The sequence below is a fragment of the Portunus trituberculatus genome, chromosome 29, assembly GCF_017591435.1.
Source record: "Portunus trituberculatus isolate SZX2019 chromosome 29, ASM1759143v1, whole genome shotgun sequence".
NCBI lineage: Eukaryota > Metazoa > Arthropoda > Malacostraca > Decapoda > Portunidae > Portunus > Portunus trituberculatus.
The window spans coordinates 4,946,012-4,963,511 of record NC_059283.1 but is presented as its reverse complement, the minus strand read 5'-3'; the positions used below and the strand labels follow the sequence as shown (position 1 = coordinate 4,963,511).

Below are 17,500 nucleotides of genomic sequence, written 5' to 3'. Positions count from 1 at the left end.
GTAGACATGGCAAAAACTACCACGAGGCAGCGTAAGATTTGCCTCTCCTATATCACTCACGACACACACACACACACACACACACACACACACACACACACACACACACACACACACACACACACACACACACACACACTCACCCACCTTATTTCTCTCAGTCTTCGTGGTTAGAATAAATAAAAAAAATACTAAGTAACTTTTAATTCACTCTCGTCACAGTACTCAAAAGAAGCTCCTTTCATTAACTTTCAACTATTTCCATTAAGTTCACGGCGTCAGTACGTTCAAACTTTCTCTTTCCAAGTTCAGTTCAAATATCCATCACAAAGTTCTATTTTTTTTTTTGTACCACCATTAGTGTATAATAACTTTTTTAAAACACAAGTAATGGAGTCACGTTTATGAGTGAGGTGCGGAGAGAACAACGTGGCCTCACCCTTCTAAGGCTCAATGTCTACTGAAAGATGCGACGCTTGCCCTCTCTTCTTATACGCAAGGACTGGCACCACCACCACTACCAGTCCACCACTGCTACCGCCGCCGTCTTATATCTCTTATGGCGAGAATTCTGTGATGCTTTATTGGGATTTTCGACCCTTTGTGATTACCATTTGATTGCCTGCCTGAATAATTTGCAGTTTATTTCATCTCTTAAAAGTTTTATGAGCGGATTAATCGGTTGGTTCGTGAGGCGTTTGTGTGTATGTGTGTGTGTGTGTGTTTGCGTAGGTGGAGGGTTGAGAGAGAGAGAGAGAGAGAGAGAGAGAGAGAGAGAGAGAGAGAGAGAGAATAATACCCTATCACTAACAGCAATATGAACCGCTTAAAATAACACGATAAAGAAACATTAGAAATACAAAGAATAAATTTATAAAGTCTCAAAATAACTTACATTCTTTTTATTTCTATTATTTATTTTTTTTTTCTTATTTTATTTCCTTTCTCAATGTAGCGAGGGATTTAAATTTCCTGCTGCTGGCCACGTGCTTTTCAAATGTAAACAAACAGTGCCACGTGGTCACCATCTGATGTGTATTTCCGAGATGAAGCACAAACAAAGCACAATCTTCCTCTTCCTCTTCTTCTTCCTCCTTCTCCTCCTCTTCTTCTTCCTCGTCCTCCTCCTCTTTCTCTTCTCTTGCGTGTCATATTTTCTTCTACTATATCTTTCTTCTGTTTCGTCTTCTCTTCCTTCTTTGTCTTACTGTCAGAGAGAGAGAGAGAGAGAGAGAGAGAGAGAGAGAGAGAGAGAGAGAGAGAGAGAGAGAGAGAGAGAGAGAGTGTGTGACAGACAGAAGGAAGAAAGTGTGAGAATAGAAAGAAAGGAAGGAAGAGATAAAAACGTGACTAAGAGGAGCTTCGTGGGTTTTGCGAGAGAGAGAGAGAGAGAGAGAGAGAGAGAGAGAGAGAGAGAGAGAGAGACTGACTTTTCTAATCTTCCTGGAAAACACCTCGAATATAGTTTCAAATCTCTCTCTCTCTCTCTCTCTCTCTCTCTCTCTCTCTCTCTCTCTCTCTCTCTCTCTCTCTCTCTCTCTGGAAAAATAAGCAGAACAAGAAAAAAAAGAGGTAAAAAATAAATGAGGAAAAGAAACGAATATAAATGAGTAGAAATGATATAAGAAGAAAAATAAAAACACTTATTATTTATCCATTGTTATCTTTTTCCTTCGTTCTCTTTGTTTAGACATCATCACGGTGGAAAGGGGAACCAGGTACGTGATTACAGGTGAAGAATATACAAGAAAACGCCCCCACCCTGAACCCTCTCATGTACCACCCCCTGTACCTCCCTCGTACCGCCTTGTACCTCCCTCACACGATGACCAGAAAAAATAACTTGTAAATAGAAGATAATGGTGTTGATGGGGACATTGTCAAATAAATCATTAACTCGTGGGAGAATAGTGGTGGTGGTGGTGGTGGTGGTGGTGGTGGTGGTGGTGGTGAGTTTTGTGTTTATTTCTAGTACTATTGCTTCTGCTACTACTATCGGTTCTTCTTCTTTTTCTTCTTCTTCTTCTTCTTCTTCTTCTTCTTCTTCTTCTTCTTCTTCTTCTTCTTCTTCTTCTTCTTTTTTTCTTCTTTCTTTCTTTCTTTCTTTCTTTCTTTCATCTTTTTCTTTCTTCTTTCTTTACTACTACTACTACTACTACTACTACTACTACTACTACTACTACTACTACTACTACTACTACTACTACTACTACTGGTTTTGTTATTGTTGTTATCCCTCTTCTTGAATTACTACTACTACTACTACTACTACTACTACTACTACTACTACTACTACTACTACTACTACTACTACTACAGTTTCCATACTTACCACCACCACCACCACCACTATCAGAGGAACTCAGCGCACCCTTCACCTGTACTTACCTGTCGTGATGAAAGGTGTTCAAATTAGACACTGGCTCTCACGCTCCGGGGCCAAAGCCATTTCCACGCTCACAGTTCACGAAAATGACGAAAATGTAGCAGAAATATTCATATGTTTGCCTAAGAGACGGTGGGGGTATATGTTCTCTCTCTCTCTCTCTCTCTCTCTCTCTCTCTCTCTCTCTCTCTCTCTCTCTCTCTCTCTCTCTCTCTCTCTCTCTCTCTCTCTCTGCGTGTGCTCCTGTGTGCACATTTCTCATCTCGCGTGTGTGTGTTTGTGTTTCTGCACATGTAGTTTTACTGTGTGTGTGTGTGTGTGTGTGTGTGTGTGTGTGTGTGTGTGTGTGTGTGTGTGTGTGTGTGTGTGTGTGTGTGTGTGTGTATACATTGACACATGCAAGTATGTATATGTGTGTGTGTCTGTGGAGAGAGAGAGAGAGAGAGAGAGAGAGAGAGAGAGAGAGAGAGACCTTGAATATATCCGTAATAGTTTATAGTTAGATATATTCTTATGAACAAAATAACCTTGTCCAACTTGATTAAAATGTATTACGCGTGTATTATATATATATATATATATGTATGAATGTATGTATGTATGTATGTATTCATGCATGTATTTATGTAGGTATGTGTGTATGTATGTAATTATGTATGTTTTATTCCTTATTTCTTTTTCCTAGTGCTTATTTCCAAGTGTGTGTGTGTGTGTGTGTGTGTGTGTGTGTGTGTGTGTGTGTGTGTGTGTGTGTGTGTTTGATGTTCGTGTGTACCCCTATATACACATGGCTGTGTTGACTGTATGGGTGTAGTAAATAGCGTGAGATTAGTGACTCATTCCTCGTTGAGTGGAGACGCAAAAAGGAAACACAGTCATTATTCTGTCTTTTTCTCTCTGTCTCCATTATTTTTTTCCTTTCTATTTTCTATTTATATATATTTTTTATCGTATTTTTGTACTCCCTTCCGGTCTGAGTCAGTGGTCTTCTCTGTCAATACTACGAGGGCAAGAAATGTAGTAGTAGTAGTAGTAGTAGTAGTAGTAGTAGTAGTAGTAGTAGTAGTAGTAGTAGTAGTAGTAGTGAAGTGGTGGTAGCATTGTCTACTACTACTACTACTACTACTACTACTACTACTACTACTACTACTACTACTACTACTACTACTACTACTTACAATTTAATGTCTTTATCTAACTCCAGTTTTGGCTTTAAAAATATTCTCTTGTCCTTGATTTCTGTGTTAGCAACCTTTAATTTTTCACAAGGTATAATTTACCTTGTTCAGGTGTCTATAAATCACAACCACACATGTTTTATTACAGGTGTGTGAAGTGGAAAGGTGTGTGTGTGTGTGTTTGATCTGCTGCAGTCTCTGACGAGACAGCCAGACGTTACCCTACGGAACGAGCTTAGAGCTCATTATTTCCGATCTTCGGATAGGCCTAAGACCAGGCACACACCACACACCGGGACAACAAGGTCACAACTCCTCGATTTACATTCCGTACCTACTCACTGCTAGGTGAACAGGGGCTACACGTGAAAGGAGACACACCCAAATATCTCCACCTGGCCGGGGAATCGAACCCCGGTCCTCTGGCTTGTGAAGCCAGCGCTCTAACCACTGAGCTACCGTGTGTGTGTGTGTGTGTGTGTGTGTGTGTGTGTGTGTGTGTGTGTGTGTATATATATATATATATATATATATATATATATATATATATATATATATATATATATATATATATTCCTTTCTTTTCTAACTTTGTTTTATATCGTTTCATAACTCTCTCTCTCTCTCTCTCTCTCTCTCTCTCTCTCTCTCTCTCTCTCTCTCTCTCTCTCTCTCTCTCTCTCTCTCTCTCTCTCTCTCTCTCTTTTTTTGTCTTTCTTTTTTTTATTTTTTATTAATACTCAGCCTTTCCATAATGCTTTTACATTGGGTTTTAACTTGCTAAAGGAGGTATTTTGGGTATCTCCTATCTCAAAGCATTAACTCTTTGGCTGTTACTGTTCTTATTGATTTAGTGATAATTACTGCAGTGTGTCACTTATGCCACTATGTATCTTATATTATCACTTCACTTATTCACTTATGCTCTATGTACACTCGTCACTGTCACGCATTTCACTTAGCCATTATGCATCTTTCTTTCTTTCTCTTTCTTTCTTTCTTTCTTTCTTTCTTTCTTTCTTTAATTCTTTCTTTAATTCTTTCTTTCTTTAATTCTTTCTTTAATTCTTTCTTTAATTCTTTCTTTCTTTCTTTCTTTCTTTCTTTCTTTCTTTCTTTCTTTCTTCTCTTTCTTTCTTTCTCTCTCTCTCTCTCTCTCTCTCTCTCTCTCTCTCTCTCTCTCTCTCTCTCTCTCTCTCTCTCTCTCTCTCTCTCTTCTTCTTCTTCTTCTTCTTCTTCTTCTTCTTCTTCTTCTTCTTCTTCTTCTTCTTCTTCTTCTTCTTCTTCTTCTTCTTCTTCTTCTTCTTCTTCTTCTTCTTCTTCTTCTTCTTCTTCTTCTTCTTCTTCTTCTTCTTCTTCTTCTTCTTCTTCTTCTTCTTCTTCTTCTTCTTCTTCTTCTTCTTCTTCTTCTTCTTCTTCTTCTTCTTCTTCTTCTTCTTCTTCTTCTTCTTCTTCTTCTTCTTCTTCCTCCTCCTCCTCCTCCTCCTCCTCCTCCTCCTCCTCCTCCTCCTCCTCCTCCTCCTCCTCCTCCTCCTCCTCCTCTCTTTCCTCCTTCCCTCCTTTTACCAATGTCTCACCTGTACTTTATTAGCAGAGAAACTGATCTTAATTACCTTGCGTTTTCTCAACAGGTGAATATTAGTGACAGTAAAGCTGAAAATACCTTGTACTATCTTTTATGATGGAAAAAGTATTAAAGATTGTGAGTAAACATGATGAAAAACGAAGGTGTGATGCAGTGATAGTGGATATATTGAAGGTGAGTGAAAATATAGTGAACGAAGGTGATGAAAAATAGTGATATGGAAAAGAAAATATAGTGAAAAAAGAAAATGTGAAAATTGTACAGCGTGAATGGGAAAAGAGAATAGTGAAAAAATAAATGTAGAAGATCGTTGTGAAAGAAAAATAATGAAGATGAAAGATAAAGAAAAGTCAAATAGAAAGAAATGAAATGGAGATGATGCAAATGGAAAAAGGGAGTACTGACTCAGAGGATGTGACGGAAGAAGAAGAAGAAAGAGAAGGAGGAGGAGGAGGAGGAGGAGAAGGAGGGGAAAGAAGAGGAAGCTATTGTTTACCTTCTTCTCACCTGCCTTACCTCATTTACTGTTTACCTGTCAAATTCTCCCTTTCCTCACCTGCCCCGTCTCACTGTTTGTTCCCGTCACACCAGCACCGGAAGGACCTAACTAGTGACACCTGGCGGACAAGGTAAATACGAGTCCTTCCTTTCCTTGTTAGGTGAAGTAATTTGATTGTTAGCTAAGGGAGGGGATTCTTTTGATCGTTAAGGGAAGCAAGAGTATTTTAAGTGATAAGTGAAGTGGGAACGTGTACAGAGAAAATTAAGATGAGATTTGAAGTGATGTATATATTCCCTTTTTTAGTTTGTTAAGGGGAGACTAGATAATGTGAGCGACTATTTTTTTTTTTTTTTTTTAACATGTGGGCTTTTCATGGGATACTTTTTGGGTCCTATCTCAAAGCCCACCCGCTAGGAAACCGTTGCCCCGAGTGAGGAAGCCCAACCTATACTCGGACCGTGGACATGATTCGAACACGTGAGCTTGGAGACCCCTCGGACCCCAAAGCACGCATGGTTCCACTGTACCACGGCGGTCCTTGAAGACATTAACACGAAAGGAAGAGAAAAAGTGATAGGCAAACGTGTTCAAGAGAAGTAGTGAGATTTAGGATTAGTAGGTATATTAGAAATTGGCATTTTTTTTTCCATTTTTTCAGTTTGTTAAGAAAAGAATGGATAATATGAGTGATAGAAGTAAGTAAGAGTATTTCAAGTAATTAAGTGAAATGTAGACATGTACCAAGAAAATTAAGATGAAAATGATGAATGTGATATTTTTTGTTTATTTTTATTTTTTTAGTTTGTTAAAGGGAGAATGATTGATTTAAAGACATAAACACAAATCGAAGAGAAAAGGTGATATGCAAACGTGTTCAAGAGAAATATTAAGATTTTAAGATGAGGTTTAAAAGAAAGTGCCATTTTTTTCCATTTTTTTCAGTTTGTTAAGGAAAGAATGGATAACACGTAACTGAAAGTATAAACACACACACACACACACACACACACACACACACACACACACACACACACACACACACACACACACACACACACACACAGAAAAAAAGAGGACAAAACAGTCATTCTATCGTTTTTTAAGTTGAATAAAAACAAAGAAACACAAAATCGAATTACACTGTCGCCTCTGAGGATCATTTTGAAAAGGATTTATCGAAAGAATATCAGAAATAATAAAGATAAGTTGTTTTTTTTATCTTTATCTTTTGTTCACTAAATTAGGAAAAAAACAGAAATAACAATGACGAAATATGGTATAGTCATAGTTTTGTTCTTTGTGAGTATACTAGGAAAATATTTAGACGTATTAGCAAAGAAAGAAAAAAACAGATGGAGATAAAACCAACTTTGCCTTTTGTGTAAAATGATAAATAGAAAAAACAAAGCGAAGGAAGGAAAAATAGAAACAGAATATAACAAACAATAGAAAAAAGAGGAAATATCACATTCTTCTCTTTGTGAATAACGAAAAATAGAAACCAAAGAAAGAAAAAGCCTTTGTGGTTAAGTTAAATAAAAGGGAATAAGAAAGGATGCAAATGTCACGGGGCGGTGTCTTGTAGGATGAAAATACACCAGTCACATGTACTGAGCCAAGGATGTGAGCTGAGGCGTATAGGATCCTTTTCAATGGAGGGAAGGATGTCAGGCAGGAATAAGTGTGTGTGTGTGTGTGTGTGTGTGTGTGTGTGTGTGTGTATGTATGTATGTATGTATGTATGTATGTATGTATGTATGTATGTATGTATGTATGTATGTATGTACTACTACTACTACTACTACTACTACTACTACTACTACTACTACTACTACTACTACTACTACTGAAGATGATAATAATGATAATGATAATAATATACTGTTTATTAGAATTGCAGTACATACATACTGAAATTATACACAAGGATGGAGGGAGGCTTAAAAATAGTACTTATCGCTTGCCCCATGGTGTGTGTGTGTGTGTGGGGGACTTTCTCTACTTGTGGACGTGTATATGGCACACTATCTACATACAAAGACATGCATACACACGTAGATGATTACCGTCCTTTCACTTCCTAGACACACACACACACACACACACACACACACACACACACACACACACACACACACACACACACACACACACACACACACACACACACTTTCCCCAACACCTTCTCTTCCATAACCTCACGTAAGAAAAAAAATAGAAAGAAAAAATAATAAAAAAGAAAACTTAAGATCACGTGGTCAAGTGTCTACACGTGATAGTTTGACCTTTGACCTTTCCTGGTGACCTCGATTCCCTGGTGCTCCCTAGTGATAGTTTATGGTTTGTTCCTTGTACCATTCCAGTGTAGTTAGGTTGGGTTAGGTTAGGTTGGGTCAGGTTGAGATGGGTTGGGTCAGGTTAGGTTAGATTAGGTTGGATGAGGTTGGGATGGGTTGGGTCAGGTTAGGTTAGGTTGGGTTGGGTTAGGTTAGGTTAGGTTGGGTTGGGTTGGGTCAGGTTAGGTTAGATTAGGTTGGGTTGGGTTGAGATGGGTTGGGTCAGGTTGGGTTGGGTTAGGTTAGGTTGGGTTATGTTGGCTGAGGTTGGGTCAGGTTAGGTTAGGTTGGGTTGGGTGAGGTTGGGAATTGGGATGGGTCGGGTTAGGTTAGGTTAGGTTAGGTTGGAAGAGGTTGGGATGGGTTGGGTCACGTTAGGTTAGGTTATGTTGGGTGAGGTTGGGTCAGGTTAGGTTAGGTTGGGTTGGGTTGGGTTGGGTTGGGTTGGGTTGCATGTGGGTTTGTTATTATTGTGATTAGTTTGTGTAGGTGAAATGTTTTGTTGTTGTTATTGTTATTGTTCTATTTTTTCTGTATTATTAAAGTTAATTTTTGTTCATTTTCATCGTATTTGGTTTTAATTGCCGCTATCATTGCTCTCTTCTTTTGTAGTTGTGTTTATATTTATTTTTTGTTGCTGTTTTTGTTTTCCTTTCATGCCTTTTCTTTGGCTCATGACTTCTTTTGTCTTTCTCTCGGTCCTCCTCCTCCTCCTCCTCCTCCTCCTCCTCCTCCTCCTCCTCCTCCTCCTCCTCCTCCTCCTGTCGATCTTTCGTCATTGATGTGAAGCGAAGGATATAAATATAAAAATAGGCGGTGGTGAAATGGCAAATTCCTCCTCGTTTCACTCCTCCTCCTCCTCCTCCTCCTCCTCCTCCTCCTCCTCCTCTACCTGGGTAAATCTGTCTATTCATCCAGAAATAAAAGAAAGTTTTGGATATGATGCAGCTTTTGTTGAAGAGAGAGAGAGAGAGAGAGAGAGAGAGAGAGAGAGAGAGAGAGAGGCCATCACGTCGGCAGCAGCTAGCAACAAAGAATAATGAATCTTGCGGTAATGTTTGAACACAGCACACAACGAAGACTCGCATCCTCCCACCGCGATGCAGTGACCCACAAGTCAGGTCAAGGGTCAGCTGTTTACATTCCGAGGGTCACGTGGGGACAACAACTCGTGCTTAGTGTGTTGAATAAATGTCCAGCTTCTCCTCCTCCTCCTCCTCCTCCTCCTCCTCCTCCTCCTCCTCCTCCTCCTCCTCCTCCTTGTTTTCTCCTTTTTTTTTTTTTTTTTTTTTTTTTTTACTATTTTTGGCTCTTGTTGTTCTTAGGTTTAATATTTCCTTTTGTTATTGTCCTCCTCCTCCTCCTCTTCCTCCTCCTCCTCCTCCTCCTCCTCCTCCTCCTCCTCCTCCTCCTCCTCCTTCTTCTCGTGTGTCTCCCTTTCATATCGTACAACAGTTACCTAAACAACCCAGTAAGGAGCGAAGTCTTTTGTTTGGCCTTCCTTTGTGTACCCTTGTGTTCCTTATGTGTTCCTTCATTCTCTGAGTTCGTGAGTTCGTCGTTGTGTGGACCCGACACAAACACAGTGAACTCTACATTCATTAACGCTGATATGCACCATTACGCATCGTCTTGTTGTCTTCTTCAGTTCGCCTCTTTCTCGCTGCATCTGTGTACACTCGTAACAGTGGGCTTCTTCATTTGGTCAGCCTTGGTGGCGTCTCCAGGGGCACCAGTCCTTCTCTGTTTCATAGTATATACTCAGGAATCTGCGTCATAGGGTGGTCTGTGAAGTGATGGTGGTGGTGGTGGTGGTGTCTATTTTTTTTTCTTGTTTTTTTTTTTTTTCTTGTTGTTTCAGGTGTTCTTCTTTCAGTGTGTCGGATTTTTTTAAGGTTTGTTTTTCTTTATTTTTAATTTACTGCGTCTTTCCTTTTTTTCTTTCTCAGAGGCGGGGCTTGTCTTTATTTTTTTGTATATGTTTTTCTTATTTTCTTCTTCTTCTTCTTCTTGTTCTTTTTCTTCTTGTTCTTGTTCTTGCTTTTGTTCTTGTTCTTGTTCTTATTCTCCTTCTCCTCCCTCTTCTCCTCCCTCTTTTCCTCCTCCTCCTCCTTCTTCTTCTTCTTCTTCTTCTTCTTATTATTATTATTATTATTATTATTTTTTCTTCTTCTTCTTCTTCTTCTTGTTCTTGTTCTTCTTGTTCTTGTTCTTCTTGTTCTTGTTCTTGTTCTTCTTCTTCTTCTTCTTGTTCTTCTTCTTGTTCTTGTTGTTGTTGTTGTTGTTGTTGTTCTTCTTCTTCTTCTTCTTCTTCTTCTTCTTCTTCTTCTTCTTCCTCCTCCTCCTCCTCCTCCTCCTCCTCCTCCTCCTCCTCCTCCATCACTTGTCACCAGCATTTACTACTCTTTTCTTTGTTCTTTTTCGTTTTTCTTTATTTTCTTGATCCAATATTACATGACTTTTCCTTCTCCGTTTTTTTTTTTATCTCTTCATTAGCCACCATTATAATTTTTCTACCCATTTTTACTTTCCTATTTTTTTTTCCTTTCTACCTCTATTTCTTCATACTCTTTTCTTTAGCATACACTGACTATTTTTCTTTCTCTCTTTTTAATCTTTATTTTTAACGTAATCTGTATTTTTAACCCTTATTAGCTACAATGCCGTCATTCTTTAGGGTATCATGATCTCAGAGGCCTGTTGGGAATAGAAGGTTGGGAAATGGTGTTAAGGATTCCAAGAAGGCTTTGGTGGGGAATGAGATGTGGGACTGAGTGTTGCTAGTGAGGATCTTTTGTTTATTTATACCATGTGGGCTTTTCACGGGAATTTATGGGCTAAAGGGGGTACTTTTTGGGGTACCTCCTATCTGAAACCGTTGCCCCGAGTGAGGAAGCCCAACCTACACTCGGACTGTGGACAGGATTCGAACCCGTGCGCTTGGAGACCCCTCGGACCCCAAAGCGCGCATGGTTCCGCTGTAAATAGATAAATGATATGATTTTGATAAGTGATAAGAATGTCAGGTGAGAATTGAGTGACGTTTATGATTGGGAAGCTAAAGTGAATTGTTTAGTTTAATTACTGAAAACGAATTGGCACTTTTGTTTGGTTATTAATGAATTTCGGTTATCACGTGTGAATGAAAACGTAAGAGATTTATTATTGTTTTTAATTATTGAAGACCGTTATTGAATAGATGCTTGTGTCTGAAGGAAAAACTCTCCAGTATGGCCAAATAAAAGTATAAGATAATTGTTTTGTTTAATTGCAGAAAAAGAAAAGAAGTACTATCTGTTTGTCGAAGAGAAGAATTTTTAAGTATCAATTCTAAACGGAAGAAGAAAAAAAGGACGTGAAATTGATTTTAACTATAGGAAAAAAAGTGTCTTGAATTTTAAAGCATATTGAAATAAAAAAATTAAATAATAAAACAAGAGAATTATAAAAGAATGATCGTGTAAAGATAAAGAAGAGAAGAAGATTTAAATAACAGAAAGAACAAGATGGTGAAGGGAAGAGATGGAAGAATGAATGTTCGAATGAAAAAAGAAAGTAAAAAAGAAAAGAATGATCGTGTAAATATAAAGAAGACGAGAAGAAGATTTAATTAACAGAAAGAACAAGATGGTGAAGATAAGAGATGGAAGAGTGAATGTCTAAATAAATAAAAGAAAAGGAAGAAAAAAAATTAATAGTATAAAGACATAGAAGACGTGGAGAATCTGGAATTAATAGAAAGAATAAGATAGTGAAGATAAAGAGATAAAAAGAATGAATATCCGAATGAAAAAAATAGAAATGGAAGAGAAAAAAAAACCAAGTCAATAATAATGTAAAAAAAAAAAAAAAAAAAAGATGCAGAAGACGATGAGAATATGGAATTAACAGAGAAAGAGAATAAGATGGTGAAGACAAAGAGATGAGAAAATGATGAAGGATGAAGAAAAAAAGAAAAAGAAATTGAAATGGAAGAAAAACAAAACAAAACAGGGAATAATAGTTTTAAGATCCAGAAGGCGAGGAGAATCTGGAGGTAACAGAGAGAGAGAGAGAGAGAGAGAGAGAGAGAGAGAGAGAGAGAGAGAGAGAATAAGATGTTGAAGATAAGAGATGGAAGAGACGATGAAGCAAGACACCCCTTCATTATTCCCTCTTCACTCTCCCCTCCTCACTTTAAAAGAATATAAAATTAGGTTCTGATGAAAACAAACTATACCGAAATAAACTGTTACCTAAATTTATGGGCGGTAAATTCTGATTACAGGTAAAACACAGGTAAAGTCTCCAATGAATTAAAGGTATGTGTATGAACTTTTTCCACGAACACCTCTATAAAGTTGGAGGGAAGGTGGTAAATGGAGAGAAAGAGTGAGGTAAGGTAAGGTCATGTCACAAATTATTTAACTTTAGCATACTTGGAAGGAAATGTCGAAGGAGAGAAGGAAGTAGAGAAGAGATGAGTGAAGGAATGAAGGAGGGGACGAAAGAAGGTTAAGGAGGGAGAGAAACAGAAAAGATGAGTGATGGAGTGAAGGAGGGAAGGAAGGAAGGATAAGGAGGGAGAGAAGCTGAGAAAAGATGAGTGAAGCAATGAAGGAGGGGACGAAGGAAGGATAAGGAGGGGGAGAAGGAAGAGAGAGTGAATATATGAAGGAAGGAAGGAAGGTAGATTTTGGGTGAGTTTACAGCCAGAGAGAGAGAGAGAGAGAGAGATAGATAGATAGATAGATAGATAGATAGATAGATAGATAGATAGATAGATAGATAGATAGATAGAGAGAGAGAGAGAGAGAGAGAGAGAGAGAGAGAGAGAGAGAGAGAGAGAGAGAGAATGACCTATATGTATCTTAACTTTTTTTCACACTAAGCATCAGATGCGTAGGAAGTAGAGAGAGAGAGAGAGAGAGAGAGAGAGAGAGAGAGAGAGAGAGAGAGAGTAATTTTATTTATGCTGTAATATCAAACTCTCTCGTCTTTTTACAATGATTAACTTGTTTAGACACGTTTGCTTCAGACTTCCGTTGTGGACACATTGTTATTGTTAGACGTACACCGCTTGTTTTGATGCTCCAGTAATGAAAGGGAAGGAATCTCTCTCTCTCTCTCTCTCTCTCTCTCTCTCTCTCTCTCTCTCTCTCTCTCTCTCTCTCTCTCTCTCTCTCTCTCTAGGTCAGGGTAGTTTTGTTAAGGTTTGTTGTACAATTTTCATTCCTGTGCTAACTTTTACTCTTTCCATGTTGTAATTTTCTTTGACATTTTAACTTTTGTGGAAGGAATGTGGGATGGTTCTACATTTTTTATTCTTGCTCTCTCACTTTCTTGTTTATTTGTGGTTTACTTGTATATACGATTGTTTATTTATTTATTTATTTATCTATTTATTTATTTGACATCTTCGTGTTTTTAATGCTTTTTACTTATTAAATTTCTTTTATTTATTTATTTATTTATTTTTTTTTTCCATTTATACCATGTGGACTTTTCACGGGAATTCATGGGCTTTTTGGGGGTACCTCCTGTCTCAAAGCCCACCCACTAGGAGACCGTTGCCCCAAGTGAGGAAGCCCAACCTACACTCGGACCGTGGACAGGATTCGAACCCGTGCGCTTGGAGATCCCTCGGACCCCAAAGCACGCATGGTTCCACTGTACTGTATTTATTGTTTTATTAATTATTACACCTTTTTAATTTAATACGGACAAAAATGAAGAAATACTCATGATATAGGCACGAACATATGATTAGTCTTCTTTTAAGGTAATTTAATAAGATAGTGCACAAATACACATAAGAAAGGCAGAAGTATACAGTTTTTTCTAATATTTCTGATGTAATTTTGTGAGGAAATACACAAAAAATCATGCATATACAGTTTTTCTTCTATTTTTCGTAATCCAAGGAGAAAAAATACACAAAATCACATAAAAAGGCTTAAATAAAGATTTTTCTCTTTTTTTTCGTAATGAAGAATATAAATACAAGAAAACTACACATAATTTTCCTTTTAACAATTGCACCGCCCATTTTCTTTATCAGGGAAGACTACAATTATATCTTGTTTTCTTTAACCTTCGTCTTCAGGGTTGTGTATGGTAAACTCATCTCTATAGTGAACAGAATCAGTAAACCACGTGTGCTTCTGTGTGTGTGTGTGTGTGTGTGTGTGTGTGTGTGTGTGTGTGTGTGTGTGTGTGTGTGTGTGGTAAACTCATCTATTCAGTGACCAGAAGCAGTGAACAGTGTTAATAGGACAAACTTCCCTTAGTGTTTATTAAGGTGAGACATATTAATTAATTTACTATCAGTAGGTAACTTAAAATATTGTAAATTACCATAAATGTAGCATATATTCTCTCTCTCTCTCTCTCTCTCTCTCTCTCTCTCTCTCTCTCTCTCTCTCTCTCTCTCTCTCTCTCTCTCTCTCTCTCCATTTAATTTCTTCATTCTCGCTTTAATTCAATTTAATTCCACCGCTCATTTTTTCCTCCCGAGTTCAAATTCCTTGGTTTCAGAGAGAGAGAGAGAGAGAGAGAGAGAGAGAGAGAGAGTTGCCTCCTTTTGTGTGTTGGTGTAAATGGAGCTTGTCTCAAATTACTTATGTATTTATAACTTAGAGAGAGAGAGAGAGGTGTGGCTGTACTCTCTCTCTCTCTCTCTCTCTCTCTCTCTCTCTCTCTCTCTCTCTCTCTCTTTCTTTCTTTCTTTCTTTCTTTCTTTCTTTCTTTCTTTCTTCCTTCCTTCCTTCCTTCCTTCCTTCCTTCCTTCCTTCCTTCCTTCCTCCTCCTCCTCCTCTCTCTCTCTCTCTCTCTCTCTCTCTCTCTCTCTCTCTCTCTCTCTCTCTCTCTCTCTCTCTCTCTCTCTCTCTCTCATAGGCGTTAAACAATTAGATAAGATAATGTTGATGAAGGACAAGGATAAGAAAATGAAAGAAGAAGAGGAACAAGAAGCGAAAGATAATGAAGAGGAGCAGGGAGAAGAAGAATAAATGAGAAAATGGCCGTAATGATGGATAAGAAGAAGAATGAGAAGACTAAGATTACTACCACGAAGAAGAGAAGGAGGAGGAGGAGGAGGAGGAGGAGGAAGATGAAGAAGAAGACTGAGAAAGAAGAGGAGGTAACGAAGGAAGAGAAGAAAGAATAAAAAAAAGAAGAGAAGAGGAAGATGATTAAGAAAAAGATCGAATAGTGAATAGAACAAGGAAGAAGACAAGAAGACAAAGAAGACAAAGAAGAAGGAGGAGGAGGAGGAGGAGGAGGAGGAGGAGGAGGAGGACGAAGAAGAAGACGAAAGTTGAGTGAACCAGCTAGGGAGTTTTGACCGTCTCCAACGACCTAGAGAGAGAGAGAGAGAGAGAGAGAGAGAGAGAGAGAGAGAGAGAGAGAGATAACGGGTTGTACTTTAGTTTCTACTTATTCACTTTCATCTTCGCCCAGACAATGTATGGAATGAATGAGCGAAAGAGATGAAACAGAATAAATAAGAAGGCATGATGAAACAGATAAGTGAGAGAGAGAGAGAGAGAGAGAGAGAGAGAGAGAGAGAATGTTTGAACTCAAGACAAAAAAGACCGTAAAAGAAAGCTTGAAACTTGCACACACACACACACACACACACACACACACACACACACACACACACACACACACACACACACACACACAGCAGCAGCAGCAGCAACTCCATCACCATCACTATTGTCTGACCTTTTACAACCAAAACGAGGAGGAGGAGGAGGAGGAGGAGGAGGAGGAGGAGGAGGAGGAGGAGGCAACCCAAACAAAACGAGCAGGTCACGTGGTTTAGCCTCGTGTTGACCTTTCTCTCACTTGCCCCTCCCTCTGTTTTTCCTCCAAGGCGTGTTCGATGTTACCTCCCTTTCTGGATGAAGGGGAAGAGAAGGGAGAGAAAGGAGGAGGAGGAGGGAGGGAGAGGAGAGGAGAGATGGTGGGTGGGGAGGGACAAGTAGAGGCGTTGCCCTTAAAGAAAGAGAGAGAGAGAGAGAGAGAGAGAGAGAGAGAGAGAGAGAGAGAGAGAGAGTTTTCTCCTGGTCATCTCCACCTGCAAGTATTGACGTCAAAGGACAAGATGCTGATGATGTGTGATACTAATCTCTCTCTCTCTCTCTCTCTCTCTCTCTCTCTCTCTCTCTCTCTCTCTCTCTCTCTCGTGTGTATCTCCTCATCTAATCTGCCTACCGGTCATATTCCGTCCTTTACCTGTCAACCTGTCGTCTGGTCACCGGTAATTGGGTCTCGTTACCTGGTTACCTGCGGCCTGTGTTACCTGGTCTGCTTCCCTGGTGTGGTTACCTTGGCGTGTCTTGTGTCCTGTATTTGCTTCAGGTTGTGAATTAATTGATGTTTTTCTCTTTTTCATTTTCTTTTTAACTTTTCATTCTTTTCTTCTTTTGTTTTTTTGTTTTTTTCGTCGATGTTTTTGCTTTTTTTTATTTTCTTTCTTTTTTCTTTCTTACTTGCTGCCGCCACTCGTTTCTTTCTTCTTTCTTTCTTTCTTTCTTTCTTTTCCTTCTTTTCTTCGTTCTTTGCTGTCTTGTTTTCTCGTCGTTGTTGTTGTTGTTGTTGTTTTGTTGTTGCTGCTGTTCTCTTTCTCTTCCTCTTCCTCTTCCTGTTTCCTTCTCTTTGTTCTTGTTATTCTTGTTCTTTATGCTCTTATTCTTGCTCTTTTTCTTTCATCATCATCATCATCATCATCATTCTTCTTCTTCTTCTTCTTCTTCTTCTTCTTCTTCTTCTTCTTCTTCTTCTTCTTCTTCTTTTCCTCCTCCTCCTCCTCCTCCTCCTCCACTATCTCCCATCATGCTTAGGTTTCTTTCCCCTCAGCATTCTCTCGCAGCCTTTCCCCTTCTTCACCCCCCTCTACCCCCCGTCCCTCCTTCCTATTTCCCCTCCTCCCTTTACCACCCTTCTCCTTCCTTACCATCCTCCTCCCCCTTACCATCCTCTATCCTCCCTCACCATCTCTCCCTCCTGCTTACCACTCCCCCTCCCTCCCTCCTTAATACCATGCCCCCTCCCTCTAACCCCCAGCTTAAGGGCAACTCAAAAACTGGTCAGAATGCAGGTCATGTTTAGGTGTTTGACTGTGTTTGTTTGTCTGTTTGTGTGTTTATTCTTGTTTGATTTGATTTTTCTTAGTTTTTTTCTTTTTTTTCTTGTTTTGTTTTGTTTTTCTTTTTTTTGTTTGTGTTTCTTTTGTGTTTTTCTATTTTTGTTTTGTGTTCTTGATTTTTTTCATTTTTTGCTTATTTTTGCTTATTTTTGTGTTTTTGATGTTTTTTTTTCTATTTTGGTTTTGTTATCCATTCAATTTATTTTTCAATTTTTTTTCTTTGCTTATTTTCTTTTCTTTTTCTTTCTCTTTGTTTTGTTATCCATTCACTTTTTCATTTTGCTTTTTTCTTCGTTTATTTTTGTGTTTCTTTGATGTGGTCTTTCTATTTTTGTCTTCATTTATTTTTTCATTTTATCTTTCAATTATTTGCTTTA

At 38.6% G+C, this 17,500-nt stretch overlaps 1 protein-coding gene and 1 long non-coding RNA gene across 3 annotated transcripts in view; one reads left to right on the top strand and one right to left on the bottom strand.

Annotated features, from left to right (window-relative positions):
• LOC123510636 (probable G-protein coupled receptor Mth-like 1) overlaps positions 1 to 474 on the bottom strand; it is an 18,248-nt gene extending 17,774 nt beyond the window's left edge. Inside the window, exon 1 of the mRNA XM_045265949.1 lies at positions 148 to 474. The gene's annotated coding sequence lies outside the window, so the exon portion shown is untranslated. The remainder of the gene's footprint in view (positions 1 to 147) is intronic.
• Positions 1 to 17,500, top strand: part of LOC123510637 — a 153,167-nt gene that overhangs the window by 12,290 nt on the left and 123,377 nt on the right. For both annotated transcript variants that reach the window (XR_006676562.1, XR_006676561.1), the window contains exon 2: positions 5,196 to 5,778. This is a non-coding gene — a long non-coding RNA (uncharacterized LOC123510637). The remainder of the gene's footprint in view (positions 1 to 5,195; positions 5,779 to 17,500) is intronic.